Source organism: Elephas maximus, chromosome 4 (assembly GCF_024166365.1).
Source record: "Elephas maximus indicus isolate mEleMax1 chromosome 4, mEleMax1 primary haplotype, whole genome shotgun sequence".
NCBI classification, from domain to species: domain Eukaryota; kingdom Metazoa; phylum Chordata; class Mammalia; order Proboscidea; family Elephantidae; genus Elephas; species Elephas maximus.
The window spans coordinates 4,577,085-4,602,854 of record NC_064822.1 but is presented as its reverse complement, the minus strand read 5'-3'; positions in this window follow the sequence as shown (position 1 = coordinate 4,602,854).

The window sequence follows — 25,770 nt, the reverse complement described above, 5'->3', positions numbered from 1 at the left end:
GAATGGTGCTGAAGAGGGCCGAAGAGGGCCGAATCGAGCTGAATTGAGCCAAATCCAGCAAATCGAGCCTAATGGAGCCCAATTGAGCCTAATCCAGCTGAATCGACACTCTTCGAGCCAAATGGAGCCGAATGGACATGAATCGAACCAATTCGACCTGAATCGTGTCCAAATTCATGGAATCGAATTGAACAGATTAGAGTAGGGGAGGTTCGGGTATGGCAGGGTGGAATAGAGTAGAGTAGCATAGAATAAAACAGAAGAGACTAGAAGAGAACAGAACAATACAGAACGAATACAGAAAACAGTAGGCTAGAGTAGCGTAGAGGGAAACAGAGTAGAGTAGAATAGATTCGAACAGAGCTAAATAGAGCCAAACTGAGCCGAATCGTGTCCAAATGGGTTGAATCCAATCCAATCAAATGGATTAGAATAGAGTAGAGTTGGGTAGCATAGGGTAGGGTAGAATAGAGTAGAATAGAACAGAACAGAATAGGAAGAATAAAGAAAATAGAGAAGGGTAGACGAGAGTACCATAGAGTAGGCTAGTGTATAATAGGGTAGACTCGAATACAGCTGGATAGAGCCGAATGGAGTCAAAATGAGAGGAATCACGTCTAATCGATTCGAGTAAATTAGGGTGGTGTAGGATAGAGTAGAGCAGAATAGTGTAGAATGGTGTGGAATAAATAGAATGGAGTAGAATGGAGTCAAATAGAGACAAAAAGAGTAGAGAGGAGTCGAATAGAGCAGAATAGGGCCGAAAGAGGCCGAATTGAGCAGAATCGAAGCAACTCAAGCCAAAACGAGCCAAATGGAGCCGAATAGAGCCAAATGGAATCAAATCGAGCTGATTCTCAAGCTTAATCACGTTGAATCCCGTTCAATGCATCCAATCCAATCCAAACGTCTAGATTAGAGAAGGGGAGAGGAGGGTGGAATAGAATAGAAGAGATTAGAACAGAATAGAAGGAATAGAATAGAGTAGAAAAGAGTAGGGTCGAATAGACTCGAATAGAGTCGATTAGAGACGAATAGAGAAAACAGAGCTGAATGGAGCCGAATAGAGACGTAAAGGAGCCATATAGAGCCGATTCGCACCTAATCGAGCTGAATCAAGCAGAATCACGCCGACTGTCACTGAATAGCGTCGAATCACATCGAATCACGTCGAATCGCATCAAATCACATCGTTTTGTGTCGGACCGGGTCGAATCGCTTCGTATCGCATCGGATTGCATCGAATGTCGTCGAATCACGACGAATCACGTCCCATCACGTCCAATAACTTCGAATTGCGTCCAATCTCCTAGAATTCTGCTGAATCACGTCGAATCGTATGGAATCTCGTCTAATCTCTTTGAATCCCGTCAAATGCCTTCGGACCTTGTCGAATCCCGTCGAATCCTGTCCAATCGCGTCGAAGTGAATCGAATTGAATCAAATAGATTCAAGTAGGGTGGGTTTGGGTGGGGTGCCGTAGGGTTGGGTAGGGTAGGATAGAACAGAGTCCAACAGAATAGGAGAGAACAGAACAGAAGAGAAAGAATCCAGCAGAATAGAATAGAGTAGAAAAGAGTCAGATAGTGCAGAACATAGGGGAATTGAGGCGAATGGAGACAAAACAAGATGAATCGCGTTGAATCGCTTCGAATCGGGTCAAATCGAATCCATTAGAATAGATTAGGGTAGGGAAGGGTAGGCGAGAATAGAGGAGAATAGTGCAGAATGGTGTGGAATGGATTAGAACGGAGCCGACTAGAGACGAATAGAGTAGAAAAGAGTCGAATAGAGCATAGTTGGGCCGAATAGGGCCAAAGAAGGCCTAATCAAGCAGAATCCAGCAGAATCGATGCCATTGGAGCTGAATGGAGCAAAATGGAACCCAATCGAACCGACTCGAAGCGAATTGATCTGATTCAAGCCTAATCGGGTCGAATGGCGTAAAAAGGCGATGACTCGAACTGAATCAAAGATTAGAGAAGGGGAGGGGAGCGGCTGGGAGGGTAGAACAGAATAGAATAGAACAGTACATAATAGAAGGAACAGAAGATAGCACAGTACGGTAGAGCAGAGAAGAATAAAGTAGAGAAGAGTAGAGTCGAATAGAGTGGAGTAGTGCAGAATAGAGCTGAATAGAGCCAATTCTAGCCGAATCGAGCCCAATGGAAACAAAACGTGATGAATCGCGTCGAATAGCGTCCAATCGAATCCATTAGAATAGATTAGAGTAGGGTAGGGTAGAACAGAATAGAGTAGAATCGAGTCGAATGGAGTTGCATAGAGAAAACTAGAGTAGAAAAGAGTCGAATCGAGCCGAATAAGGCTGAACCAAGTCGAATTGAGTTGAAACAAGCTGAATCGAAGCGATTCAAGCCAAATCGAGCTGAATCGAGCTGATGGTGCCGAATGAGCCGATTCAAGCATCATCGCGTCCAATCCCATTGAAATGCTTTGAATCGAATCCAATTGAATAGATTCGAAAAGGTTAGGGTAGGGTGGTTTTTGATAGGGTAGACTAGGGTAGACGAAAGCAGACTAGAGTATAGACAAGAGAAGTCTAGAGTAGTAGCCTAGACAAGACAGCTGGACTAGTCAGACTAGTGGTATAGATCAGTAGGCTAGACAACTAGCCTTGAAGAGTACCCTTGCCCTGACAAGTCCCCTAAATTCTGAATCTGAACTACTCCCCTTGCCTTAAGTAGTATCCTGAACTAGTAGCCTTGTCTGAACTACTCCCCTTAACTAGTAGCCTTGCCTTAAGTAATAGTCTTAATGTCTACCCTTGCCTTACTAGTACCCTGAACTAGTAGCCCTGCCTTAACTAGTACCCTGGCCTTCACCAGTAGCCTTAACTAGTACCCTGGCCTTCACTCGTACCCTTGCCTCAACTAGTACCCTTCACTAGTACCCTCGCCTTAACTAGTAGTCTTAACTAGTACCTGGCCTTCTCAGTCCCCATAAGTCCTACCCTGGCCTTAACCAGCTGCCTTAACTGGTACCCTGGTCTTAACTAGTAGTATTCACTTGTACCCTTGAATCCACTGGTAGCCTAAACTAGTCGTCTTGCCTTAAGTAGTAGCCTTCACTTGTACCTTGCCTTAACTGGTATCCTTAACTAGTACCTGTGCCTTAACTAGTACTCTTAACTAGTACAGCGGCCATAACGAGTAGCCTGAACTAGTAGCCTTGTCTGAATTAGTCCCCTGAACTAGTAGCCTTGCTTTAAGTAACGTCTGCCCTTGCCTTACTAGTACCCTAAACTAGTAGCCAAGCCTTAACTACTACCCCTAACTAGTAGCCTTGCCGTAACTAGTACCCTTGCCTTAACCAGTTGCCTTAAGTAGTACCCCGGCCTTAACTTGAAGTATCAACTTGTAAACTTGCATCAACTAGTAGCCTTAACTAGTACTTTTGCCTTAAGTAGTGGCCTGAACTAGTACTCGTGCCTTAGCTAGTACCCTTAACTAGTAGCCTTGCCTTCACTACTACCCTGGCCTTCTCCAGTAGCCTTAACTAAGACCCTGGCCTTCACTGGTAGCCTTAAATAGTACCCTTAACTAGTACCCTCGCATTCACTAGTAGTCTGAACTAATACCCTGGCCATATCAGTACCCAGAACTACTACCCTTGCCGTAACCAGTTTCCTTAAGTAGTACCCTGGCCTTAACTAGTAGTATTCACTTGTATTTTTGCATCAACGAGTAGCCTTAACTAGTACTCTTGCCTTAAGTAGTGGCCTGAAGTAGTACTCGTGCCTTAGCTAGTACTCTTAACTAGTAGAGTGCCCCTAACTAGTATCCTGAACTAGTAGCCTTCTCTAAACTACTACCCTTAACTGGTTGCCTTGCCTTCACTAGTACCCTGGCCTTCTCCAGTAGCCTTAACTAAGACCCTGGCCTTCACTGGTAGCCTTAAATAGTACCCTTAACTAGTACCCTCGCATTCACTAGTAGTCTGAACTAGTACCCTGGCCGTATCAGTACCCAGAACTACTACCCTTGCCGTAACCAGTTGCCTTAACTAGTACCCTGGCCCTAACTAGTAGTATTCACTTGTATTTTTGCATCAACCAGTAGCCTTAACTAGTACTCTTGCCTTAAGCAGTGGCCTTTATTTGTACCTTGCCTTAACTAGCAGCCTTAACTAGCACCCGTGCCTTTACTAGTACTCTTAACTAGTACAGTGCCCCTAACTAGTATCCTGAACTGGTAGCCTTGTCCTAACTAGTACCCTTAACTAGGAGCCTTGCCTTAAGGAAGAGTCTTAATGGCTACCCTTGCCTCAACAAGTACCCTTAACTAGTACCCTTGCATTAACTAGTAGTCTTAACTAGTACCCTGGCCTTATCAGTACCCATAACTACTACCCTTGCCTTAACCAGTTGCCTTACCTAGCAACCTGGACTTAGCCAGTACTATTAACATGTACCCTTGCATCGACTAGTAGACAACACTAGTACTCTTGCCTGAAGTAGTGGCCTTAACTCGTTCCTTGCCTTCCTAGTAGCCTTAACTAGTACTCTGAACTAGTACAGTGGCCCTAACTAGTATTCTGAACTAGAAGCCTTGTGGTAACTAGTACCCTTAACGAGTCGCCTTGCCTTAAGGAACAGTCTTAAGGTCTACCCTTGCCTTACTAGTCCTCTTAACTAGTAGCCAAACCTTAGCTAGTACCCTGAAGGAGTAGCCTTGCACGGACTAGTAGCCCAGCCTTAACTAGTACCCTGGCCGTCACTAGTACCCTTGCCTCAACTAGTACCCTGGCATTAACTAGTAGTCTTAACTAGTACCCTGGCCTTCTCGCTACCCATAACTACTACCCTTGCCTTGACCAGTTGCCTTAACTAGTACCCTGGCCTTAATTAGTAGTATGAACTTGTACCCTTGCATCAACTAGTAGCCTAAACTAATACGCTTGCCTGAAGTCGTAGCCTTCACTTGTACCTTGCCTTCCTAGTAGCCTTAACTAGTACCCGTCCATGAACTAGTACTCTTAGCTAGTACAGTGGCCCTAACTAGTAGCCTGAACTAGTCCCCTTGCCTTAGGTAGTCCCTTTTCCAAACTAGTACCCTTCTTGAGTACCCCTATGGAGTAGGGTATGGTACAGTAGGGTGTCATAAGGTAGGGTAGCAGACGGTAGAACAGAGAAAACAGAATCCAATAGAATAGAAGAGGATAAGTCAGGATAGCTTAGTTTCGTGTAGGGTATGGTAGAGTAGCATAGGATGGAATAGAGAAAAGAGAAAACGAGAATCCAATACAACAGAATCGAAAAGAAGAGACTAGATGAGGAAAGACTAGGGCGGGATAGGGTTCTGTAGAATAGAAGAGCGTAGAATGGTGTGGAATGGAGTCAAACGCAGTCAAACCGAGATGAATAGACTAGAAAAGAGTTGAATAGAGCGGAATAGCACCGAATAGGGACATATAGGGCTGAGTCGAGCCCAATCAAGTCCAATCGACCAGATTCGAGCTGAATGGAGCCGAATGGAGCTGGAATGAGCCAAATAGAGACCAAGAAAATGAGCCAAGCTAGATCGAGCCAAATCGCACCTAATCGCATCCTATTGCATCGAATCTCGTCGAAGTCCATCCAGTCCCACCAAAACCCATCGAATCTCATGAAATCTCACCGAATCCCGTCCAATTGTGTCAAATCGGGTCGAATCGAATGCAATCGAATTCAGTAGAACAGCTTAGAGTAGTGCAGGTTAGGCTGGGATTCAATAGGGTAGGGCACAGAGGAATAGACTAGAGAAGCATAGAGTAGAAGAGAATACAAAGAGTAGAATGGAGTAGAGTGGAGTAGAGTAGACTAGTCAGAGTCGAGTAGTGCAGAATAGAGATGAATAGATCCAATTCGAGCTGAATCGAGTCGAATGGAGAGGAAATGAGACAAATCTCCATGAATCGAATAGATTAGAGTAGGGTGGGGGAGAAGAGAATAGAATAGTGTAGAATGGAGTCGAACAGAGTAGAATGGTGTGGAATGGAGTCGAATGGAGCCAAATAGAGACGAATAAAGTAGAAAAGAGTTGAATAGAGCTGAACAGGGCCGGATAAGTTTGGATCGAGCCTAATGATGCTGAATCGAGGAGAATCGAGCCAAATTGACCCGATTCAAGCCAAATCGAGCTAAATCAAGCCAATTCAAGCCTAATCCCATGGAATCGCCTTGAAAGGCATTGAATCGAATGGAATAGATTAGAGTAGAGGAGGGTAGAGTAGGAGGGGTTAGACTAGAACAGAACAGAACACAAGAGAAAGAATCGAATAGAATGAAGTAGAGACGAGTACAGTAGAATAGAGTCCAATAGAGTTGAATAGAGCCAAAGAGAGCTGAATGCAGCCGAATCCACCAAATTCGAGGTGAATCGAGAAGAATCATGTCGAATCGCGTTGAAAAGTGTCGAATCCAATCAACTAGTTTAGTGTAGGGCAGGTAAGATGAGGGGAGGGGAGGGTAGAAAAGAATAGATTAGAATAGACCAGAGAGAATAGAGAAGAGTAGACTAGAGTCAAATCCTGCCGAAAAGAGCCGAATAGAGAGGAAAAGGGCCAAGTCCAACCGAATCGAGTTGAATTCGCACAAAAAGGAGCTGATTCGAGCCGATATGACCTGAATCAGGTCGAATCCCGTTCAAGTCTGTTGAATAGAATAGAACAGATTACCGCAGGCTAAGTTAGAGTAGGGTAGAATAGACCAAAATGCAGTAGAACAGAACAGGATAGAAGAGAACTGAAAGAATAGAATAGGGTCGAGTAGTGCAGAGTCTAGAAGAATAGAGTTGAATATTGCCGACTAGAGTGAAATAGAGCCCCAAAGACCCAACGTGATAGAAATCAAGATGAATGGCGCCGAATCCCGCAGAATCATGCTGGATCGCGTCGAATCCCGTTGAGTTGCATTGAATCCCATCCATTCAAGTCCAATCCAATCGAATCGATTAGAATAGACTAGAGAAGGGTAGAGTACAAGACAATTGAATAGAGAAGAATACAGTCGGATGGAGTAGAATGGTGTAGAATGGAGTTGAAAAGAGATAATAGAGTTGAGTAGACTCATAGAGCCATATAGAGTTGAATAGAGCCTATTCAAGCTGAATAGAGCTGACCAGGGCGAAATGGAGCCGATTAGAACTGAATCGAACCGATTGGAGCCCAAGAGGGATGAATGGAGTGCAACGGAGCCGGTTGGAGCCGAATCGCATCGAAATGCGTGGAATCGAATCCAGTGGAATAGATTAGAGTAGGGTTGGTTAAAATAGAGTAGAAGAGAATTGAACACAGTAAAAGAGAATAAAAAGAATACAAGAGAATCGAGTCCAAAAGGTTAGAGCAGAGCAGAATAGTGTAGAGTAGAACAGAGTCGAATAGAGTCGAATCGAGCCAAATGGAGAAGAAACAAGGCAAATCGCGTTGAATCCCCTCGAACCAATTCCAGTCAATTAGGGTAGGGTAGAGTAAAATAGTGTTGAGTGGAGTAGAATGCTGTGCAACGCAATCGAATGGAGTCGAAAAGAGTAGAAAAGAGCCGAATAGAGCCGAATGGTGCTGAAGAGGGCCGAAGAGGGCCGAATCGAGCTGAATTGAGCCAAATCCAGCAAATCGAGCCTAATGGAGCCCAATTGAGCCTAATCCAGCTGAATCGACACTCTTCGAGCCAAATGGAGCCGAATGGACATGAATCGAACCAATTCGACCTGAATCGTGTCCAAATTCATGGAATCGAATTGAACAGATTAGAGTAGGGGAGGTTCGGGTATGGCAGGGTGGAATAGAGTAGAGTAGCATAGAATAAAACAGAAGAGACTAGAAGAGAACAGAACAATACAGAACGAATACAGAAAACAGTAGGCTAGAGTAGCGTAGAGGGAAACAGAGTAGAGTAGAATAGATTCGAACAGAGCTAAATAGAGCCAAACTGAGCCGAATCGTGTCCAAATGGGTTGAATCCAATCCAATCAAATGGATTAGAATAGAGTAGAGTTGGGTAGCATAGGGTAGGGTAGAATAGAGTAGAATAGAACAGAACAGAATAGGAAGAATAAAGAAAATAGAGAAGGGTAGACGAGAGTACCATAGAGTAGGCTAGTGTATAATAGGGTAGACTCGAATACAGCTGGATAGAGCCGAATGGAGTCAAAATGAGAGGAATCACGTCTAATCGATTCGAGTAAATTAGGGTGGTGTAGGATAGAGTAGAGCAGAATAGTGTAGAATGGTGTGGAATAAATAGAATGGAGTAGAATGGAGTCAAATAGAGACAAAAAGAGTAGAGAGGAGTCGAATAGAGCAGAATAGGGCCGAAAGAGGCCGAATTGAGCAGAATCGAAGCAACTCAAGCCAAAACGAGCCAAATGGAGCCGAATAGAGCCAAATGGAATCAAATCGAGCTGATTCTCAAGCTTAATCACGTTGAATCCCGTTCAATGCATCCAATCCAATCCAAACGTCTAGATTAGAGAAGGGGAGAGGAGGGTGGAATAGAATAGAAGAGATTAGAACAGAATAGAAGGAATAGAATAGAGTAGAAAAGAGTAGGGTCGAATAGACTCGAATAGAGTCGATTAGAGACGAATAGAGAAAACAGAGCTGAATGGAGCCGAATAGAGACGTAAAGGAGCCATATAGAGCCGATTCGCACCTAATCGAGCTGAATCAAGCAGAATCACGCCGACTGTCACTGAATAGCGTCGAATCACATCGAATCACGTCGAATCGCATCAAATCACATCGTTTTGTGTCGGACCGGGTCGAATCGCTTCGTATCGCATCGGATTGCATCGAATGTCGTCGAATCACGACGAATCACGTCCCATCACGTCCAATAACTTCGAATTGCGTCCAATCTCCTAGAATTCTGCTGAATCACGTCGAATCGTATGGAATCTCGTCTAATCTCTTTGAATCCCGTCAAATGCCTTCGGACCTTGTCGAATCCCGTCGAATCCTGTCCAATCGCGTCGAAGTGAATCGAATTGAATCAAATAGATTCAAGTAGGGTGGGTTTGGGTGGGGTGCCGTAGGGTTGGGTAGGGTAGGATAGAACAGAGTCCAACAGAATAGGAGAGAACAGAACAGAAGAGAAAGAATCCAGCAGAATAGAATAGAGTAGAAAAGAGTCAGATAGTGCAGAACATAGGGGAATTGAGGCGAATGGAGACAAAACAAGATGAATCGCGTTGAATCGCTTCGAATCGGGTCAAATCGAATCCATTAGAATAGATTAGGGTAGGGAAGGGTAGGCGAGAATAGAGGAGAATAGTGCAGAATGGTGTGGAATGGATTAGAACGGAGCCGACTAGAGACGAATAGAGTAGAAAAGAGTCGAATAGAGCATAGTTGGGCCGAATAGGGCCAAAGAAGGCCTAATCAAGCAGAATCCAGCAGAATCGATGCCATTGGAGCTGAATGGAGCAAAATGGAACCCAATCGAACCGACTCGAAGCGAATTGATCTGATTCAAGCCTAATCGGGTCGAATGGCGTAAAAAGGCGATGACTCGAACTGAATCAAAGATTAGAGAAGGGGAGGGGAGCGGCTGGGAGGGTAGAACAGAATAGAATAGAACAGTACATAATAGAAGGAACAGAAGATAGCACAGTACGGTAGAGCAGAGAAGAATAAAGTAGAGAAGAGTAGAGTCGAATAGAGTGGAGTAGTGCAGAATAGAGCTGAATAGAGCCAATTCTAGCCGAATCGAGCCCAATGGAAACAAAACGTGATGAATCGCGTCGAATAGCGTCCAATCGAATCCATTAGAATAGATTAGAGTAGGGTAGGGTAGAACAGAATAGAGTAGAATCGAGTCGAATGGAGTTGCATAGAGAAAACTAGAGTAGAAAAGAGTCGAATCGAGCCGAATAAGGCTGAACCAAGTCGAATTGAGTTGAAACAAGCTGAATCGAAGCGATTCAAGCCAAATCGAGCTGAATCGAGCTGATGGTGCCGAATGAGCCGATTCAAGCATCATCGCGTCCAATCCCATTGAAATGCTTTGAATCGAATCCAATTGAATAGATTCGAAAAGGTTAGGGTAGGGTGGTTTTTGATAGGGTAGACTAGGGTAGACGAAAGCAGACTAGAGTATAGACAAGAGAAGTCTAGAGTAGTAGCCTAGACAAGACAGCTGGACTAGTCAGACTAGTGGTATAGATCAGTAGGCTAGACAACTAGCCTTGAAGAGTACCCTTGCCCTGACAAGTCCCCTAAATTCTGAATCTGAACTACTCCCCTTGCCTTAAGTAGTATCCTGAACTAGTAGCCTTGTCTGAACTACTCCCCTTAACTAGTAGCCTTGCCTTAAGTAATAGTCTTAATGTCTACCCTTGCCTTACTAGTACCCTGAACTAGTAGCCCTGCCTTAACTAGTACCCTGGCCTTCACCAGTAGCCTTAACTAGTACCCTGGCCTTCACTCGTACCCTTGCCTCAACTAGTACCCTTCACTAGTACCCTCGCCTTAACTAGTAGTCTTAACTAGTACCTGGCCTTCTCAGTCCCCATAAGTCCTACCCTGGCCTTAACCAGCTGCCTTAACTGGTACCCTGGTCTTAACTAGTAGTATTCACTTGTACCCTTGAATCCACTGGTAGCCTAAACTAGTCGTCTTGCCTTAAGTAGTAGCCTTCACTTGTACCTTGCCTTAACTGGTATCCTTAACTAGTACCTGTGCCTTAACTAGTACTCTTAACTAGTACAGCGGCCATAACGAGTAGCCTGAACTAGTAGCCTTGTCTGAATTAGTCCCCTGAACTAGTAGCCTTGCTTTAAGTAACGTCTGCCCTTGCCTTACTAGTACCCTAAACTAGTAGCCAAGCCTTAACTACTACCCCTAACTAGTAGCCTTGCCGTAACTAGTACCCTTGCCTTAACCAGTTGCCTTAAGTAGTACCCCGGCCTTAACTTGAAGTATCAACTTGTAAACTTGCATCAACTAGTAGCCTTAACTAGTACTTTTGCCTTAAGTAGTGGCCTGAACTAGTACTCGTGCCTTAGCTAGTACCCTTAACTAGTAGCCTTGCCTTCACTACTCCCCTGGCCTTCTCCAGTAGCCTTAACTAAGACCCTGGCCTTCACTGGTAGCCTTAAATAGTACCCTTAACTAGTACCCTCGCATTCACTAGTAGTCTGAACTAATACCCTGGCCATATCAGTACCCAGAACTACTACCCTTGCCGTAACCAGTTTCCTTAAGTAGTACCCTGGCCTTAACTAGTAGTATTCACTTGTATTTTTGCATCAACGAGTAGCCTTAACTAGTACTCTTGCCTTAAGTAGTGGCCTGAAGTAGTACTCGTGCCTTAGCTAGTACTCTTAACTAGTAGAGTGCCCCTAACTAGTATCCTGAACTAGTAGCCTTCTCTAAACTACTACCCTTAACTGGTTGCCTTGCCTTCACTAGTACCCTGGCCTTCTCCAGTAGCCTTAACTAAGACCCTGGCCTTCACTGGTAGCCTTAAATAGTACCCTTAACTAGTACCCTCGCATTCACTAGTAGTCTGAACTAGTACCCTGGCCGTATCAGTACCCAGAACTACTACCCTTGCCGTAACCAGTTGCCTTAACTAGTACCCTGGCCCTAACTAGTAGTATTCACTTGTATTTTTGCATCAACCAGTAGCCTTAACTAGTACTCTTGCCTTAAGCAGTGGCCTTTATTTGTACCTTGCCTTAACTAGCAGCCTTAACTAGCACCCGTGCCTTTACTAGTACTCTTAACTAGTACAGTGCCCCTAACTAGTATCCTGAACTGGTAGCCTTGTCCTAACTAGTACCCTTAACTAGGAGCCTTGCCTTAAGGAAGAGTCTTAATGGCTACCCTTGCCTCAACAAGTACCCTTAACTAGTACCCTTGCATTAACTAGTAGTCTTAACTAGTACCCTGGCCTTATCAGTACCCATAACTACTACCCTTGCCTTAACCAGTTGCCTTACCTAGCAACCTGGACTTAGCCAGTACTATTAACATGTACCCTTGCATCGACTAGTAGACAACACTAGTACTCTTGCCTGAAGTAGTGGCCTTAACTCGTTCCTTGCCTTCCTAGTAGCCTTAACTAGTACTCTGAACTAGTACAGTGGCCCTAACTAGTATTCTGAACTAGAAGCCTTGTGGTAACTAGTACCCTTAACGAGTCGCCTTGCCTTAAGGAACAGTCTTAAGGTCTACCCTTGCCTTACTAGTCCTCTTAACTAGTAGCCAAACCTTAGCTAGTACCCTGAAGGAGTAGCCTTGCACGGACTAGTAGCCCAGCCTTAACTAGTACCCTGGCCGTCACTAGTACCCTTGCCTCAACTAGTACCCTGGCATTAACTAGTAGTCTTAACTAGTACCCTGGCCTTCTCGCTACCCATAACTACTACCCTTGCCTTGACCAGTTGCCTTAACTAGTACCCTGGCCTTAATTAGTAGTATGAACTTGTACCCTTGCATCAACTAGTAGCCTAAACTAATACGCTTGCCTGAAGTCGTAGCCTTCACTTGTACCTTGCCTTCCTAGTAGCCTTAACTAGTACCCGTCCATGAACTAGTACTCTTAGCTAGTACAGTGGCCCTAACTAGTAGCCTGAACTAGTCCCCTTGCCTTAGGTAGTCCCTTTTCCAAACTAGTACCCTTCTTGAGTACCCCTATGGAGTAGGGTATGGTACAGTAGGGTGTCATAAGGTAGGGTAGCAGACGGTAGAACAGAGAAAACAGAATCCAATAGAATAGAAGAGGATAAGTCAGGATAGCTTAGTTTCGTGTAGGGTATGGTAGAGTAGCATAGGATGGAATAGAGAAAAGAGAAAACGAGAATCCAATACAACAGAATCGAAAAGAAGAGACTAGATGAGGAAAGACTAGGGCGGGATAGGGTTCTGTAGAATAGAAGAGCGTAGAATGGTGTGGAATGGAGTCAAACGCAGTCAAACCGAGATGAATAGACTAGAAAAGAGTTGAATAGAGCGGAATAGCACCGAATAGGGACATATAGGGCTGAGTCGAGCCCAATCAAGTCCAATCGACCAGATTCGAGCTGAATGGAGCCGAATGGAGCTGGAATGAGCCAAATAGAGACCAAGAAAATGAGCCAAGCTAGATCGAGCCAAATCGCACCTAATCGCATCCTATTGCATCGAATCTCGTCGAAGTCCATCCAGTCCCACCAAAACCCATCGAATCTCATGAAATCTCACCGAATCCCGTCCAATTGTGTCAAATCGGGTCGAATCGAATGCAATCGAATTCAGTAGAACAGCTTAGAGTAGTGCAGGTTAGGCTGGGATTCAATAGGGTAGGGCACAGAGGAATAGACTAGAGAAGCATAGAGTAGAAGAGAATACAAAGAGTAGAATGGAGTAGAGTGGAGTAGAGTAGACTAGTCAGAGTCGAGTAGTGCAGAATAGAGATGAATAGATCCAATTCGAGCTGAATCGAGTCGAATGGAGAGGAAATGAGACAAATCTCCATGAATCGAATAGATTAGAGTAGGGTGGGGGAGAAGAGAATAGAATAGTGTAGAATGGAGTCGAACAGAGTAGAATGGTGTGGAATGGAGTCGAATGGAGCCAAATAGAGACGAATAAAGTAGAAAAGAGTTGAATAGAGCTGAACAGGGCCGGATAAGTTTGGATCGAGCCTAATGATGCTGAATCGAGGAGAATCGAGCCAAATTGACCCGATTCAAGCCAAATCGAGCTAAATCAAGCCAATTCAAGCCTAATCCCATGGAATCGCCTTGAAAGGCATTGAATCGAATGGAATAGATTAGAGTAGAGGAGGGTAGAGTAGGAGGGGTTAGACTAGAACAGAACAGAACACAAGAGAAAGAATCGAATAGAATGAAGTAGAGACGAGTACAGTAGAATAGAGTCCAATAGAGTTGAATAGAGCCAAAGAGAGCTGAATGCAGCCGAATCCACCAAATTCGAGGTGAATCGAGAAGAATCATGTCGAATCGCGTTGAAAAGTGTCGAATCCAATCAACTAGTTTAGTGTAGGGCAGGTAAGATGAGGGGAGGGGAGGGTAGAAAAGAATAGATTAGAATAGACCAGAGAGAATAGAGAAGAGTAGACTAGAGTCAAATCCTGCCGAAAAGAGCCGAATAGAGAGGAAAAGGGCCAAGTCCAACCGAATCGAGTTGAATTCGCACAAAAAGGAGCTGATTCGAGCCGATATGACCTGAATCAGGTCGAATCCCGTTCAAGTCTGTTGAATAGAATAGAACAGATTACCGCAGGCTAAGTTAGAGTAGGGTAGAATAGACCAAAATGCAGTAGAACAGAACAGGATAGAAGAGAACTGAAAGAATAGAATAGGGTCGAGTAGTGCAGAGTCTAGAAGAATAGAGTTGAATATTGCCGACTAGAGTGAAATAGAGCCCCAAAGACCCAACGTGATAGAAATCAAGATGAATGGCGCCGAATCCCGCAGAATCATGCTGGATCGCGTCGAATCCCGTTGAGTTGCATTGAATCCCATCCATTCAAGTCCAATCCAATCGAATCGATTAGAATAGACTAGAGAAGGGTAGAGTACAAGACAATTGAATAGAGAAGAATACAGTCGGATGGAGTAGAATGGTGTAGAATGGAGTTGAAAAGAGATAATAGAGTTGAGTAGACTCATAGAGCCATATAGAGTTGAATAGAGCCTATTCAAGCTGAATAGAGCTGACCAGGGCGAAATGGAGCCGATTAGAACTGAATCGAACCGATTGGAGCCCAAGAGGGATGAATGGAGTGCAACGGAGCCGGTTGGAGCCGAATCGCATCGAAATGCGTGGAATCGAATCCAGTGGAATAGATTAGAGTAGGGTTGGTTAAAATAGAGTAGAAGAGAATTGAACACAGTAAAAGAGAATAAAAAGAATACAAGAGAATCGAGTCCAAAAGGTTAGAGCAGAGCAGAATAGTGTAGAGTAGAACAGAGTCGAATAGAGTCGAATCGAGCCAAATGGAGAAGAAACAAGGCAAATCGCGTTGAATCCCCTCGAACCAATTCCAGTCAATTAGGGTAGGGTAGAGTAAAATAGTGTTGAGTGGAGTAGAATGCTGTGCAACGCAATCGAATGGAGTCGAAAAGAGTAGAAAAGAGCCGAATAGAGCCGAATGGTGCTGAAGAGGGCCGAAGAGGGCCGAATCGAGCTGAATTGAGCCAAATCCAGCAAATCGAGCCTAATGGAGCCCAATTGAGCCTAATCCAGCTGAATCGACACTCTTCGAGCCAAATGGAGCCGAATGGACATGAATCGAACCAATTCGACCTGAATCATGTCCAAATTCATGGAATCGAATTGAACAGATTAGAGTAGGGGAGGTTCGGGTATGGCAGGGTGGAATAGAGTAGAGTAGCATAGAATAAAACAGAAGAGACTAGAAGAGAACAGAACAATACAGAACGAATACAGAAAACAGTAGGCTAGAGTAGCGTAGAGGGAAACAGAGTAGAGTAGAATAGATTCGAACAGAGCTAAATAGAGCCAAACTGAGCCGAATCGTGTCCAAATGGGTTGAATCCAATCCAATCAAATGGATTAGAATAGAGTAGAGTTGGGTAGCATAGGGTAGGGTAGAATAGAGTAGAATAGAACAGAACAGAATAGGAAGAATAAAGAAAATAGAGAAGGGTAGACGAGAGTACCATAGAGTAGGCTAGTGTATAATAGGGTAGACTCGAATACAGCTGGATAGAGCCGAATGGAGTCAAAATGAGAGGAATCACGTCTAATCGATTCGAGTAAATTAGGGTGGTGTAGGATAGAGTAGAGCAGAATAGTGTAGAATGGTGTGGAATAAATAGAATGGAGTAGAATGGAGTCAAATAGAGACAAAAAGAGTAGAGAGGAGTCGAATAGAGCAGAATAGGGCCGAAAGAGGCCGAATTGAGCAGAATCGAAGCAACTCAAGCCAAAACGAGCCAAATGGAGCCGAATAGAGCCAAATGGAATCAAATCGAGCTGATTCTCAAGCTTAATCACGTTGAATCCCGTTCAATGCATCCAATCCAATCCAAACGTCTAGATTAGAGAAGGGGAGAGGAGGGTGGAATAGAATAGAAGAGATTAGAACAGAATAGAAGGAATAGAATAGAGTAGAAAAGAGTAGGGTCGAATAGACTCGAATAGAGTCGATTAGAGACGAATAGAGAAAACAGAGCTGAATGGAGCCGAATAGAGACGTAAAGGAGCCATATAGAGCCGATTCGCACCTAATCGAGCTGAATCAAGCAGAATCACGCCGACTGTCACTGAATAGCGTCGAATCACATCGAATCACGTCGAATCGCATCAAATCACATCGTTTTGTGTCGGACCGGGTCGAATCGCTTCGTATCGCATCGGATTGCATCGAATGTCGTCGAATCACGACGAATCACGTCCCATCACGTCCAATAACTTCGAATTGCGTCCAATCTCCTAGAATTCTGCTGAATCACGTCGAATCGTATGGAATCTCGTCTAATCTCTTTGAATCCCGTCAAATGCCTTCGGACCTTGTCGAATCCCGTCGAATCCTGTCCAATCGCGTCGAAGTGAATCGAATTGAATCAAATAGATTCAAGTAGGGTGGGTTTGGGTGGGGTGCCGTAGGGTTGGGTAGGGTAGGATAGAACAGAGTCCAACAGAATAGGAGAGAACAGAACAGAAGAGAAAGAATCCAGCAGAATAGAATAGAGTAGAAAAGAGTCAGATAGTGCAGAACATAGGGGAATTGAGGCGAATGGAGACAAAACAAGATGAATCGCGTTGAATCGCTTCGAATCGGGTCAAATCGAATCCATTAGAATAGATTAGGGTAGGGAAGGGTAGGCGAGAATAGAGGAGAATAGTGCAGAATGGTGTGGAATGGATTAGAACGGAGCCGACTAGAGACGAATAGAGTAGAAAAGAGTCGAATAGAGCATAGTTGGGCCGAATAGGGCCAAAGAAGGCCTAATCAAGCAGAATCCAGCAGAATCGATGCCATTGGAGCTGAATGGAGCAAAATGGAACCCAATCGAACCGACTCGAAGCGAATTGATCTGATTCAAGCCTAATCGGGTCGAATGGCGTAAAAAGGCGATGACTCGAACTGAATCAAAGATTAGAGAAGGGGAGGGGAGCGGCTGGGAGGGTAGAACAGAATAGAATAGAACAGTACATAATAGAAGGAACAGAAGATAGCACAGTACGGTAGAGCAGAGAAGAATAAAGTAGAGAAGAGTAGAGTCGAATAGAGTGGAGTAGTGCAGAATAGAGCTGAATAGAGCCAATTCTAGCCGAATCGAGCCCAATGGAAACAAAACGTGATGAATCGCGTCGAATAGCGTCCAATCGAATCCATTAGAATAGATTAGAGTAGGGTAGGGTAGAACAGAATAGAGTAGAATCGAGTCGAATGGAGTTGCATAGAGAAAACTAGAGTAGAAAAGAGTCGAATCGAGCCGAATAAGGCTGAACCAAGTCGAATTGAGTTGAAACAAGCTGAATCGAAGCGATTCAAGCCAAATCGAGCTGAATCGAGCTGATGGTGCCGAATGAGCCGATTCAAGCATCATCGCGTCCAATCCCATTGAAATGCTTTGAATCGAATCCAATTGAATAGATTCGAAAAGGTTAGGGTAGGGTGGTTTTTGATAGGGTAGACTAGGGTAGACGAAAGCAGACTAGAGTATAGACAAGAGAAGTCTAGAGTAGTAGCCTAGACAAGACAGCTGGACTAGTCAGACTAGTGGTATAGATCAGTAGGCTAGACAACTAGCCTTGAAGAGTACCCTTGCCCTGACAAGTCCCCTAAATTCTGAATCTGAACTACTCCCCTTGCCTTAAGTAGTATCCTGAACTAGTAGCCTTGTCTGAACTACTCCCCTTAACTAGTAGCCTTGCCTTAAGTAATAGTCTTAATGTCTACCCTTGCCTTACTAGTACCCTGAACTAGTAGCCCTGCCTTAACTAGTACCCTGGCCTTCACCAGTAGCCTTAACTAGTACCCTGGCCTTCACTCGTACCCTTGCCTCAACTAGTACCCTTCACTAGTACCCTCGCCTTAACTAGTAGTCTTAACTAGTACCTGGCCTTCTCAGTCCCCATAAGTCCTACCCTGGCCTTAACCAGCTGCCTTAACTGGTACCCTGGTCTTAACTAGTAGTATTCACTTGTACCCTTGAATCCACTGGTAGCCTAAACTAGTCGTCTTGCCTTAAGTAGTAGCCTTCACTTGTACCTTGCCTTAACTGGTATCCTTAACTAGTACCTGTGCCTTAACTAGTACTCTTAACTAGTACAGCGGCCATAACGAGTAGCCTGAACTAGTAGCCTTGTCTGAATTAGTCCCCTGAACTAGTAGCCTTGCTTTAAGTAACGTCTGCCCTTGCCTTACTAGTACCCTAAACTAGTAGCCAAGCCTTAACTACTACCCCTAACTAGTAGCCTTGCCGTAACTAGTACCCTTGCCTTAACCAGTTGCCTTAAGTAGTACCCCGGCCTTAACTTGAAGTATCAACTTGTAAACTTGCATCAACTAGTAGCCTTAACTAGTACTTTTGCCTTAAGTAGTGGCCTGAACTAGTACTCGTGCCTTAGCTAGTACCCTTAACTAGTAGCCTTGCCTTCACTACTACCCTGGCCTTCTCCAGTAGCCTTAACTAAGACCCTGGCCTTCACTGGTAGCCTTAAATAGTACCCTTAACTAGTACCCTCGCATTCACTAGTAGTCTGAACTAATACCCTGGCCATATCAGTACCCAGAACTACTACCCTTGCCGTAACCAGTTTCCTTAAGTAGTACCCTGGCCTTAACTAGTAGTATTCACTTGTATTTTTGCATCAACGAGTAGCCTTAACTAGTACTCTTGCCTTAAGTAGTGGCCTGAAGTAGTACTCGTGCCTTAGCTAGTACTCTTAACTAGTAGAGTGCCCCTAACTAGTATCCTGAACTAGTAGCCTTCTCTAAACTACTACCCTTAACTGGTTGCCTTGCCTTCACTAGTACCCTGGCCTTCTCCAGTAGCCTTAACTAAGACCCTGGCCTTCACTGGTAGCCTTAAATAGTACCCTTAACTAGTACCCTCGCATTCACTAGTAGTCTGAACTAGTACCCTGGCCGTATCAGTACCCAGAACTACTACCCTTGCCGTAACCAGTTGCCTTAACTAGTACCCTGGCCCTAACTAGTAGTATTCACTTGTATTTTTGCATCAACCAGTAGCCTTAACTAGTACTCTTGCCTTAAGCAGTGGCCTTTATTTGTACCTTGCCTTAACTAGCAGCCTTAACTAGCACCCGTGCCTTTACTAGTACTCTTAACTAGTACAGTGCCCCTAACTAGTATCCTGAACTGGTAGCCTTGTCCTAACTAGTACCCTTAACTAGGAGCCTTGCCTTAAGGAAGAGTCTTAATGGCTACCCTTGCCTCAACAAGTACCCTTAACTAGTACCCTTGCATTAACTAGTAGTCTTAACTAGTACCCTGGCCTTATCAGTACCCATAACTACTACCCTTGCCTTAACCAGTTGCCTTACCTAGCAACCTGGACTTAGCCAGTACTATTAACATGTACCCTTGCATCGACTAGTAGACAACACTAGTACTCTTGCCTGAAGTAGTGGCCTTAACTCGTTCCTTGCCTTCCTAGTAGCCTTAACTAGTACTCTGAACTAGTACAGTGGCCCTAACTAGTATTCTGAACTAGAAGCCTTGTGGTAACTAGTACCCTTAACGAGTCGCCTTGCCTTAAGGAACAGTCTTAAGGTCTACCCTTGCCTTACTAGTCCTCTTAACTAGTAGCCAAACCTTAGCTAGTACCCTGAAGGAGTAGCCTTGCACGGACTAGTAGCCCAGCCTTAACTAGTACCCTGGCCGTCACTAGTACCCTTGCCTCAACTAGTACCCTGGCATTAACTAGTAGTCTTAACTAGTACCCTGGCCTTCTCGCTACCCATAACTACTACCCTTGCCTTGACCAGTTGCCTTAACTAGTACCCTGGCCTTAATTAGTAGTATGAACTTGTACCCTTGCATCAACTAGTAGCCTAAACTAATACGCTTGCCTGAAGTCGTAGCCTTCACTTGTACCTTGCCTTCCTAGTAGCCTTAACTAGTACCCGTCCATGAACTAGTACTCTTAGCTAGTACAGTGGCCCTAACTAGTAGCCTGAACTAGTCCCCTTGCCTTAGGTAGTCCCTTTTCCAAACTAGTACCCTTCTTGAGTACCCCTATGGAGTAGGGTATGGTACAGTAGGGTGTCATAAGGTAGGGTAGCAGACGGTAGAACAGAGAAAACAGAATCCAATAGAATAGAAGAGGATAAGTCAGGATAGCTTAGTTTCGTGTAGGGTATGGTAGAGTAGCATAGGATGGAATAGAGAAAAGAGAAAACGAGAATCCAATACAACAGAATCGAAAAGAAGAGACTAGATGAGGAAAGACTAGGGCGGGATAGGGTTCTGTAGAATAGAAGAGCGTAGAATGGTGTGGAATGGAGTCAAACGCAGTCAAACCGAGATGAATAGACTAGAAAAGAGTTGAATAGAGCGGAATAGCACCGAATAGGGACATATAGGGCTGAGTCGAGCCCAATCAAGTCCAATCGACCAGATTCGAGCTGAATGGAGCCGAATGGAGCTGGAATGAGCCAAATAGAGACCAAGAAAATGAGCCAAGCTAGATCGAGCCAAATCGCACCTAATCGCATCCTATTGCATCGAATCTCGTCGAAGTCCATCCAGTCCCACCAAAACCCATCGAATCTCATGAAATCTCACCGAATCCCGTCCAATTGTGTCAAATCGGGTCGAATCGAATGCAATCGAATTCAGTAGAACAGCTTAGAGTAGTGCAGGTTAGGCTGGGATTCAATAGGGTAGGGCACAGAGGAATAGACTAGAGAAGCATAGAGTAGAAGAGAATACAAAGAGTAGAATGGAGTAGAGTGGAGTAGAGTAGACTAGTCAGAGTCGAGTAGTGCAGAATAGAGATGAATAGATCCAATTCGAGCTGAATCGAGTCGAATGGAGAGGAAATGAGACAAATCTCCATGAATCGAATAGATTAGAGTAGGGTGGGGGAGAAGAGAATAGAATAGTGTAGAATGGAGTCGAACAGAGTAGAATGGTGTGGAATGGAGTCGAATGGAGCCAAATAGAGACGAATAAAGTAGAAAAGAGTTGAATAGAGCTGAACAGGGCCGGATAAGTTTGGATCGAGCCTAATGATGCTGAATCGAGGAGAATCGAGCCAAATTGACCCGATTCAAGCCAAATCGAGCTAAATCAAGCCAATTCAAGCCTAATCCCATGGAATCGCCTTGAAAGGCATTGAATCGAATGGAATAGATTAGAGTAGAGGAGGGTAGAGTAGGAGGGGTTAGACTAGAACAGAACAGAACACAAGAGAAAGAATCGAATAGAATGAAGTAGAGACGAGTACAGTAGAATAGAGTCCAATAGAGTTGAATAGAGCCAAAGAGAGCTGAATGCAGCCGAATCCACCAAATTCGAGGTGAATCGAGAAGAATCATGTCGAATCGCGTTGAAAAGTGTCGAATCCAATCAACTAGTTTAGTGTAGGGCAGGTAAGATGAGGGGAGGGGAGGGTAGAAAAGAATAGATTAGAATAGACCAGAGAGAATAGAGAAGAGTAGACTAGAGTCAAATCCTGCCGAAAAGAGCCGAATAGAGAGGAAAAGGGCCAAGTCCAACCGAATCGAGTTGAATTCGCACAAAAAGGAGCTGATTCGAGCCGATATGACCTGAATCAGGTCGAATCCCGTTCAAGTCTGTTGAATAGAATAGAACAGATTACCGCAGGCTAAGTTAGAGTAGGGTAGAATAGACCAAAATGCAGTAGAACAGAACAGGATAGAAGAGAACTGAAAGAATAGAATAGGGTCGAGTAGTGCAGAGTCTAGAAGAATAGAGTTGAATATTGCCGACTAGAGTGAAATAGAGCCCCAAAGACCCAACGTGATAGAAATCAAGATGAATGGCGCCGAATCCCGCAGAATCATGCTGGATCGCGTCGAATCCCGTTGAGTTGCATTGAATCCCATCCATTCAAGTCCAATCCAATCGAATCGATTAGAATAGACTAGAGAAGGGTAGAGTACAAGACAATTGAATAGAGAAGAATACAGTCGGATGGAGTAGAATGGTGTAGAATGGAGTTGAAAAGAGATAATAGAGTTGAGTAGACTCATAGAGCCATATAGAGTTGAATAGAGCCTATTCAAGCTGAATAGAGCTGACCAGGGCGAAATGGAGCCGATTAGAACTGAATCGAACCGATTGGAGCCCAAGAGGGATGAATGGAGTGCAACGGAGCCGGTTGGAGCCGAATCGCATCGAAATGCGTGGAATCGAATCCAGTGGAATAGATTAGAGTAGGGTTGGTTAAAATAGAGTAGAAGAGAATTGAACACAGTAAAAGAGAATAAAAAGAATACAAGAGAATCGAGTCCAAAAGGTTAGAGCAGAGCAGAATAGTGTAGAGTAGAACAGAGTCGAATAGAGTCGAATCGAGCCAAATGGAGAAGAAACAAGGCAAATCGCGTTGAATCCCCTCGAACCAATTCCAGTCAATTAGGGTAGGGTAGAGTAAAATAGTGTTGAGTGGAGTAGAATGCTGTGCAACGCAATCGAATGGAGTCGAAAAGAGTAGAAAAGAGCCGAATAGAGCCGAATGGTGCTGAAGAGGGCCGAAGAGGGCCGAATCGAGCTGAATTGAGCCAAATCCAGCAAATCGAGCCTAATGGAGCCCAATTGAGCCTAATCCAGCTGAATCGACACTCTTCGAGCCAAATGGAGCCGAATGGACATGAATCGAACCAATTCGACCTGAATCGTGTCCAAATTCATGGAATCGAATTGAACAGATTAGAGTAGGGGAGGTTCGGGTATGGCAGGGTGGAATAGAGTAGAGTAGCATAGAATAAAACAGAAGAGACTAGAAGAGAACAGAACAATACAGAACGAATACAGAAAACAGTAGGCTGGAGTAGCGCAGAGGGAAACAGAGTAGAGTAGAATAGATTCGAACAGAGCTAAATAGAGCCAAACTGAGCCGAATCGTGTCCAAATGGGTTGAATCCAATCCAATCAAATGGATTAGAATAGAGTAGAGTTGGGTAGCATAGGGTAGGGTAGAATAGAGTAGAATAGAACAGAACAGAATAGGAAGAATAAAGAAAATAGAGAAGGGTAGACGAGAGTACCATAGAGTAGGCTAGTGTATAATAGGGTAGACTCGAATACAGCTGGATAGAGCCGAATGGAGTCAAAATGAGAGGAATCACGTCTAATCGATTCGAGTAAATTAGGGTGGTGTAGGATAGAGTAGAGCAGAATAGTGTAGAATGGTGTGGAATAAATAGAATGGAGTAGAATGGAGTCAAATAGAGACAAAAAGAGTAGAGAGGAGTCGAATAGAGCAGAATAGGGCCGAAAGAGGCCGAATTGAGCAGAATCGAAGCAACTCAAGCCAAAACGAGCCAAATGGAGCCGAATAGAGCCAAATGGAATCAAATCGAGCTGATTCTCAAGCTTAATCACGTTGAATCCCGTTCAATGCATCCAATCCAATCCAAACGTCTAGATTAGAGAAGGGGAGAGGAGGGTGGAATAGAATAGAAGAGATTAGAACAGAATAGAAGGAATAGAATAGAGTAGAAAAGAGTAGGGTCGAATAGACTCGAATAGAGTCGATTAGAGACGAATAGAGAAAACAGAGCTGAATGGAGCCGAATAGAGACGTAAAGGAGCCATATAGAGCCGATTCGCACCTAATCGAGCTGAATCAAGCAGAATCACGCCGACTGTCACTGAATAGCGTCGAATCACATCGAATCACGTCGAATCGCATCAAATCACATCGTTTTGTGTCGGACCGGGTCGAATCGCTTCGTATCGCATCGGATTGCATCGAATGTCGTCGAATCACGACGAATCACGTCCCATCACGTCCAATAACTTCGAATTGCGTCCAATCTCCTAGAATTCTGCTGAATCACGTCGAATCGTATGGAATCTCGTCTAATCTCTTTGAATCCCGTCAAATGCCTTCGGACCTTGTCGAATCCCGTCGAATCCTGTCCAATCGCGTCGAAGTGAATCGAATTGAATCAAATAGATTCAAGTAGGGTGGGTTTGGGTGGGGTGCCGTAGGGTTGGGTAGGGTAGGATAGAACAGAGTCCAACAGAATAGGAGAGAACAGAACAGAAGAGAAAGAATCCAGCAGAATAGAATAGAGTAGAAAAGAGTCAGATAGTGCAGAACATAGGGGAATTGAGGCGAATGGAGACAAAACAAGATGAATCGCGTTGAATCGCTTCGAATCGGGTCAAATCGAATCCATTAGAATAGATTAGGGTAGGGAAGGGTAGGCGAGAATAGAGGAGAATAGTGCAGAATGGTGTGGAATGGATTAGAACGGAGCCGACTAGAGACGAATAGAGTAGAAAAGAGTCGAATAGAGCATAGTTGGGCCGAATAGGGCCAAAGAAGGCCTAATCAAGCAGAATCCAGCAGAATCGATGCCATTGGAGCTGAATGGAGCAAAATGGAACCCAATCGAACCGACTCGAAGCGAATTGATCTGATTCAAGCCTAATCGGGTCGAATGGCGTAAAAAGGCGATGACTCGAACTGAATCAAAGATTAGAGAAGGGGAGGGGAGCGGCTGGGAGGGTAGAACAGAATAGAATAGAACAGTACATAATAGAAGGAACAGAAGATAGCACAGTACGGTAGAGCAGAGAAGAATAAAGTAGAGAAGAGTAGAGTCGAATAGAGTGGAGTAGTGCAGAATAGAGCTGAATAGAGCCAATTCTAGCCGAATCGAGCCCAATGGAAACAAAACGTGATGAATCGCGTCGAATAGCGTCCAATCGAATCCATTAGAATAGATTAGAGTAGGGTAGGGTAGAACAGAATAGAGTAGAATCGAGTCGAATGGAGTTGCATAGAGAAAACTAGAGTAGAAAAGAGTCGAATCGAGCCGAATAAGGCTGAACCAAGTCGAATTGAGTTGAAACAAGCTGAATCGAAGCGATTCAAGCCAAATCGAGCTGAATCGAGCTGATGGTGCCGAATGAGCCGATTCAAGCATCATCGCGTCCAATCCCATTGAAATGCTTTGAATCGAATCCAATTGAATAGATTCGAAAAGGTTAGGGTAGGGTGGTTTTTGATAGGGTAGACTAGGGTAGACGAAAGCAGACTAGAGTATAGACAAGAGAAGTCTAGAGTAGTAGCCTAGACAAGACAGCTGGACTAGTCAGACTAGTGGTATAGATCAGTAGGCTAGACAACTAGCCTTGAAGAGTACCCTTGCCCTGACAAGTCCCCTAAATTCTGAATCTGAACTACTCCCCTTGCCTTAAGTAGTATCCTGAACTAGTAGCCTTGTCTGAACTACTCCCCTTAACTAGTAGCCTTGCCTTAAGTAATAGTCTTAATGTCTACCCTTGCCTTACTAGTACCCTGAACTAGTAGCCCTGCCTTAACTAGTACCCTGGCCTTCACCAGTAGCCTTAACTAGTACCCTGGCCTTCACTCGTACCCTTGCCTCAACTAGTACCCTTCACTAGTACCCTCGCCTTAACTAGTAGTCTTAACTAGTACCTGGCCTTCTCAGTCCCCATAAGTCCTACCCTGGCCTTAACCAGCTGCCTTAACTGGTACCCTGGTCTTAACTAGTAGTATTCACTTGTACCCTTGAATCCACTGGTAGCCTAAACTAGTCGTCTTGCCTTAAGTAGTAGCCTTCACTTGTACCTTGCCTTAACTGGTATCCTTAACTAGT